Source organism: Adiantum capillus-veneris, chromosome 27, assembly GCF_014529385.1.
Source record: "Adiantum capillus-veneris isolate H3 chromosome 27, ASM1452938v2, whole genome shotgun sequence".
Lineage (NCBI taxonomy): Eukaryota > Viridiplantae > Streptophyta > Polypodiopsida > Polypodiales > Pteridaceae > Adiantum > Adiantum capillus-veneris.
This window is the reverse complement of record NC_140957.1, coordinates 94,767,429-94,774,207: the sequence shown is the minus strand read 5'-3', so window position 1 is coordinate 94,774,207 and position 6,779 is coordinate 94,767,429. Positions and strand designations below refer to the sequence as shown.

Below are 6,779 nucleotides of genomic sequence, written 5' to 3'. Positions count from 1 at the left end.
CAACCAAGTGGGTTTGTTATTCATGGCTCAAAGAAGATGGTATGTCGGCTTCTTAAGACCTTGTATGGGCTGAAGCAATCATCTCGTGAATGGTATCGTAAGTTTGATGCATTCATGAGTTCATTGGGCTATGTACGCAGTTATGAGGACCCATGCCTCTATACTCGCAAGGCTGCAGATGGTAGTCTTATTGTTTTGGTTTTGTATGTGGATGACATGCTGATCGCAGGGAAGTGTATTTCTGATGTGGATGCCTTGAAACATAGGCTACATGAGACCTTTTCCATGAAGGATCTTGGGGATGCCAATCATATTTTGGGTATGCGGATCACTCGTGATCGTTCTCGCAAGATGCTCTTTCTTAGTCAGAAAGAGTACATTGACAAGGTGCTTGAGCGTTTTCATATGGAAGGGGGGAAGGCCATTAGTACCCCGTTGCCTCCATATGTAAAACTCAGCCATGATGACTGCCCTCAGACAGATTTGGAGACTACAGAGATGTCTCAGATTCCCTATGCGTCAGCTGTTGGTTCCTTGATGTATGCCATGGTGGCTACGCGTCCAGATCTTGCTCATGCAGTTGGTGTGGTTAGCAGGTACATGTCTAACCCGGGCAAGCGTCATTGGGATGCAGTGAGAGGTATTCTCAGATACTTGAGAGGGACTTCAGAGTTGTCCCTATGTTATGGTGAGAAGGATATGTCTGTTTGCGGATATACAGATTCAGACTATGCAGGGTCAGTGGACTCGAGGAAGTCTACTAGCAGCTATGTGTTCACAGTTGCAGGTGGACTGGTTTCGTGGGCATCACGTTTACAGCCATGCGTTGCTTTGAGCACTACAGAGGCTGAATATATGGCTGCCACTGAGGCTGCCAAGGAGGCCGTATGGCTCTCACGACTAGTGGGAGATCTTGGTACGGCTGGTGATGCTCCGATTCTACATTGTGATAGCCAGAGTGCCATAGCGTTGGCACGGAATCCTGTCTTCCATGCGAAGACAAAGCACATTGAGGTGAGGTATCACTTCATACGAGAGGTGCTAGAGGACAAGCGCATAGAGCTTGTCAAGGTACACACTGACGATAACCCTGCTGATCTACTCACGAAGTCGCTACCCTCACAGCGGTTTACACAATGTAGATCGCTGATGGGTATGGCTTGACTTCTTTTGTTGTACTTTGGCCACTTTAAAGGCACACTGCCTTTAAGTGGGAGATTGTTGGGTTAAAGGCCCGTGTGCCCGGTTGCCCGTTGTTCAGCCGCCCATGTACAGCCATTCATTTACTCATTCATAATAACTATACTCATAACTACACATTGTAGTGTGAGTACCGCCCCGCCATACACTGTGTCTATCTCCTTCTTCGTGTTGGCTCTCTGTGTGTGTGCTCTACGATCCCAACAGTGCCCTTCTAAGTTTTCAAAGTTCCCAAAATGCCCCTGGTTGTGAGATTAAATCTCTCCAAAGGTTTTTCTTTTTTTGTGTTTCATAAGAAGGTTGATTGTCTATCAATACAAGATGCTAAAATTATAACTTGAGTTGGTTATGTAGGTTTCGGAGATGAGTTGCTTCACTATTTTTTGGACATAATTGACTTCTTTGCGAGGTAATTTGTGACAAATTGTATGCTAAGCACTCAAAAACGGATCTCAATTGTCACAACGGAATAAAGATTATAAAATCTTGAACAATCCAACCAAAATAGACACAGAGTATTTTGGGAATTTATTAAATTTGAGGGGTATTTTGAGAATTCTCACAAATTAGAAGGGTATTTTGATAATTTCTCCTATTTACTGTTTAAGGAATATATTCCCTTCATTTCTTAGTTAGGATGTGATTTCTCTATATAGGGAACTCAGTGGCGTATTCAATTTCTTAGTCAACAATAAGCTTTCTCTATGTAGGTAACTCAAATTTCCTAGTTGCATTATTCAATTCCCTAGTTGGTAACGTGCTTTCTCTAGATATATGGTTTTTCCTAGTTATATCCGCACGAAGATTTAGAAATTTTGTCATGTAGGAAAACGGAGTCTTTCTCAGTGTTTTGCATACAATGCATAACATCATGAGCTTTTGCTCGAGAGGCACTGCATACCTAGCTGGGTACGATTGGGGACAGGGGGCCGCTGGGCCGCCCAGCGGCCCCCTGCCCTCAATCGTACCTAGCTAGGTATGCGGCGCCTCCCTCATAGAAGCTCATGATGTTGAGGTAAGTCACAATGTGGGAAATATTGTGAGAATTTGTCCAAAACTTCTTGTGCACAAGAAGATTTAGAATTTTTCTCGTGTAGGAAAACGGAGTCTTTTTTTAGTGTTTTTCATACAATGCATAACATCATGAGCTTCTGCTCAGGAGGCACCCATACCTAGCTAGGTACGATTGGGGGCAAAGGACCACCGGCCCCCCCACCGGGCCGGCGGTCCCCTGCCCCCAATCGTACCTAGCTAGGTATGCGTTGCCTCCCTCACAAAAGCTCATGATGTTTAGGTAAGTCGCAATGTGGGAATTATTGTGAGAATTTGTCCAAAACTTCTTGTGACTCGTTCTTGATCCTTCCAAAGTGCTCAACTCATTCTTTGATAGTAGCTCCTTGAATTTTTGTTTATAGTGAACGTCCTTTGTATCATTTCTGCAACAAAATATGAAAATAAGAAGCCGGATTGAAAGGAACAAGCCATTTCTGTCTTTGACAGCCTTGCCTGTCTAGTTTTTCTTCCCATCACATGTGACTATGCCCAATCCTTAAGGGCATAGCTACATATATTGCACCCTAAAGATATGTAATCTTGCCTCACATGCATCCACCTTAAGAGGTTATCAAGGCAAGGCTGAATTTGTTAACTACCTACAATGCTATACCTGTAGAATGGTTGTAACTTGGTCTTGCATTTGAAAATAGCAAATTCTTTTTCTAAGTAGAGTTGAAGGTGATACATCCAGTTGAGAGCAACCGCCCACTTTAACGTGATCGAAGTTGAAATGGTTTGTAGGTGATACCATAGGCAAACATAATCAAGCTCGGAAGCATTCCCAACGGATTCTCTTAGGGATTTTCTATGGTGGTTATAAATGGGACAAAGGGTGCATTTTATAATGAATTCGATCTAAACTTAGTAAAGGTTGCATTATTTCTATTTTGTACATAGACAACATGTGAGTGAAAATGTTCATCTAGAAGAACAAATTTCATGCTTGGAGGTTTGGTATGATGCAGTCAATTGTAATGTTCAACCAAAGCAACTTGATTATGGTTGAGGATCGGTTAATTAAACACAAGTAAGAAGAGGTGTCTCTCATACTAAGATCATACTAAGAGATCACATTTAAAAATTGGAGTCAAGAAGCCAAGAAAGTCATAGATGTAGCATCCTCCCATACCACATCAATGCTTGCCATACATAGGCTTCCCTTTCTTATGCTCCTCTTCCACAGTATTTCATCCTCTTCCTCCTCTCTCCTCTCCTCCTCTTTGCAATTCTCACTGCTACCTTCTACTCCTTGAAGTCTGCCTTGCATATCTTCATCCTCACAGAAGATTGCATACAGCGAACCATGGATACACTGCAAATACTGCAAGTCCCTGCCTTCCACATCAGGATAATAGTCGAAGTGAACCCATGCTTTAGATATAGATGCATCAAACCAAGTAATAACCTCATTCTCATAGTCCATCTACACTGTGTTTGTGCCCATCTCCGACGCAGGCTCAAAGCAGTCACCATTCAGAAGCTGAACTTGCGGTAGCTCTGACCATTTCCATTTAGGAAAAGGCATTTCTGCATAAGTCCCCCAACAATCCTGACAAGTATCATACACAAGAAGCATCATGTCATAAACAAACACCACTTCTTCCTTCTCCTAGCTTGGCTATGTTCCGATTGAAGCCCGGGGTACATGCATTGACTCCAACCGAATCTGCATTGAAAGGGTACTGAGGGACAAGAAGCTTCTTCCAAGTCCAATCCCCACATCCCATATCCATTTTCAACAGAAGATGGGAACTGTCATCAGACCACACATAAACCCTACCAGCGCTTGCAATTAGCGTTGCTCCAGATCGATAGGATGGCAGGAGGCCTTGCAAATGCCTATGCATCTGATATGTATCAAAGTTCCTCCATTTGCTGTCACGGAGATCGCTCTGCCGTTGAATAGCACAATATGAGGCCGCCTGCTTTTCCTTGCTCGCACATTCCCTTGGGGGTGATCAGGACCTGAAGATCGGATGTGCATACCAAGAAGAGGCCTTGGAGAAGAGGGAGCTGATAATGGCGGCTCAAGCTCTGCAGTTTGCTTTGTCTTGGAGGCGTCAATGAAAGGCTCTCGAAGAGTTGGAGATTGCTCTGCAAACAGGGGCGGGAATATTGAAACAGCGACGCCTCCAAGCAGACCGCCAGGTGTACTAGTACCCTACTCGGCTCTAACTTTAACAAGGCTGATCTGCTCCTGTTTTTTATTTAGATAGCGCCACGTGGTGGACCATGACACTCCTCAGGCCACCACGTGGCGCTATCTAAATAAAAAACAGGAGCAGATCAGCCTTGTTGCCATCGGAGTTTTTGTTGCTCACCACAATTGCAGATGTTCGAGCATCTATGTTCGAGCGTCTAATGGGAGGGTGGGATCTACGGTCGGGGGATTGTGGGCAATAGATTTGGAATGCGGGTACCTTAGATTATTCTTAGGATACCCGTGTTTTGAAAATAATCTAAGATATCCTCTTTTGCGGGTGTGGGTTTTGAACCCGTGACCTCATTCATGAGAGGCGCATATCTTAACCACTACGTCATGCGCGCTTTTTGAAACGTGGGGTCCTAATTTACTTAAAACATGTATATACAAGGACGATAGCCAAATTATTACAAGATTACTTTCGACGCCACCATTGGGATCTACATCCCCCGTCGTAGATCCCACCCTCCCATGTCCGTGCCACTTAGCCTTGAAGCCCGCCCCCCCCGCCCCCCCCCCCCCCCGAACAAGCTCCGACCAGGGTCTAAAATTGACACCTGTTTTCCCTATCAAGGGCCATTTTCCATGTCAAAAAAGGTTCTAGAAAAAAAATACGTATCAAATGACAAGTGTGATTAGAGAATTTCTCTATCGAACGACAAGTTTCAATAATTTATGGCCGTCAAATGACAAGCCTTAATCCATAATTCACCTGCCATATTTTCAAGTACATCAAGGATATGTTTATAATATGTTTATAGATGTATAATACAATATAGACAAGACTTTTTTGTTTCCTGTCGTTTCTAAAATTTGTCTGTCAAACGACAAGGATGTTTTTTAGGACAGTATGTCACATAAAGCACCCCCGCGAAATTTCCTATCAAGAAAAAGTTGGGGGTACTCGTCAATTTTAGGCCTTGTGCCCGGGAGCCGACTTGACTGCCTTGCATGCTTCATGCACCATGTGTTTCCTCACATGGGTAAAATCCTGCCACACTACCCGCCTAGTGTCGCACATGCCTAGAGTCGCACGTGTGTGCCACCTGACCGATCATCATTGCCTTTCTCTTTATCTATCCTCACCATACCCTTTTCCATAAAGCCCAACGAGGATGAAGAGGAGCAAGGTTGAGAAAGAGGCAAAGAGAGATTGCAAGGAGTCTTTGATCCCAATGGTGTCGATGAGGAATTGAAAGGACCTTAAACTATTTTTTTCGGATTTTTACAATTGCTTTGAAGGGTAACTTTTTCCTAGCCTTGCTCTCGAGGAAGGATAAGCACACCCTTCCACTTTTAGGGATGCAAGGGCTAGTAGGTCCGCTCAATTTCCAAAATGAGGCTCATTAGATGGAATCTTGCTTTATGCTTTGTATCGTTTGAGGGGAAAAGGGAGGGGCACGACACGTGGAGGAGAGAGAGAAAGCTAGAGAGAGACGGGATGCTATGTGTAAAGCTAGACAAGTAAATTTTTTATGTGTGTACGCCGGGCTAAACCATGTAATGGTGGAAGGGGGCGAAGGCCTGTGCACAACACTGTTGGCGATGCAATGAAGGAGGGCACATACTAGAGACTTAGATGGCATGATGAGAGAGGGAGGGCGATGCTCAAAGTCCCAGGCCTTGCTGCTGTTTCCAATGCGTGGACTTTTTGAGCTGCGTTATATTGTGCAGTAGGTTAGGGACATGAGAAGGTAAGAATACGAGCCAAGGAGATGGAAAGCTTCAGGTGCCTCGATGGGCGCACAAAGAGAGAGAGAGAGAGAGGAGAGACATTATGGTTGTTGGTAGGGAAGAAGATGCATCAAGTCTCCATAGATGCAATGACGATGAAGGTGATGATGTGGAGACGTTTCTCTAAATGCAATCACATATGCCTGCAGCTTGGCAGCATACATGGCATGAGTCACAAGACGCTACTGCCTCTGTGTGTGTTTTTTTTTTTTGTCTATTGCAGATGCATGGAGGGTGGATCTGATCCTGAGATGGTCTTGTCAGATGTTGATAGGGGGATGGTGCAGAACGTGCAGAGGGAGGAGGGGAGGGGTTTTGGCACAAGGGCAAGCCAAGCAAAGAGAGAGATTGAGCGGTGGTGACGCTCAGTGTCCTCACCCATATGTTGCAGGGAGATGTACACGAGGACTTCTAGAAGCAAGGTGATGGGTAAGTGAGGGGGTATTGATAGCAAAAAAATGAATAGAAAGGGGAAGGTGAGATGCACACACGATGGTCTACAGGATTCGAAAGCAGAGGCTGATGGAGTTGATGAGGAAACTAGCGGTGCAAAAGTTTGTGCAGTAGTACTTTGTCTTCATGCGAT

General features: G+C 44.6%; 1 pseudogene; it reads right to left on the bottom strand.

Annotated features, from left to right (window-relative positions):
* Positions 1 to 3,064: 3,064 nt before the first annotated feature.
* LOC147422424 (uncharacterized) lies at positions 3,065 to 5,560 on the bottom strand (annotated as a pseudogene).
* Between the last annotated feature and the right edge of the window lie 1,219 nt (positions 5,561 to 6,779).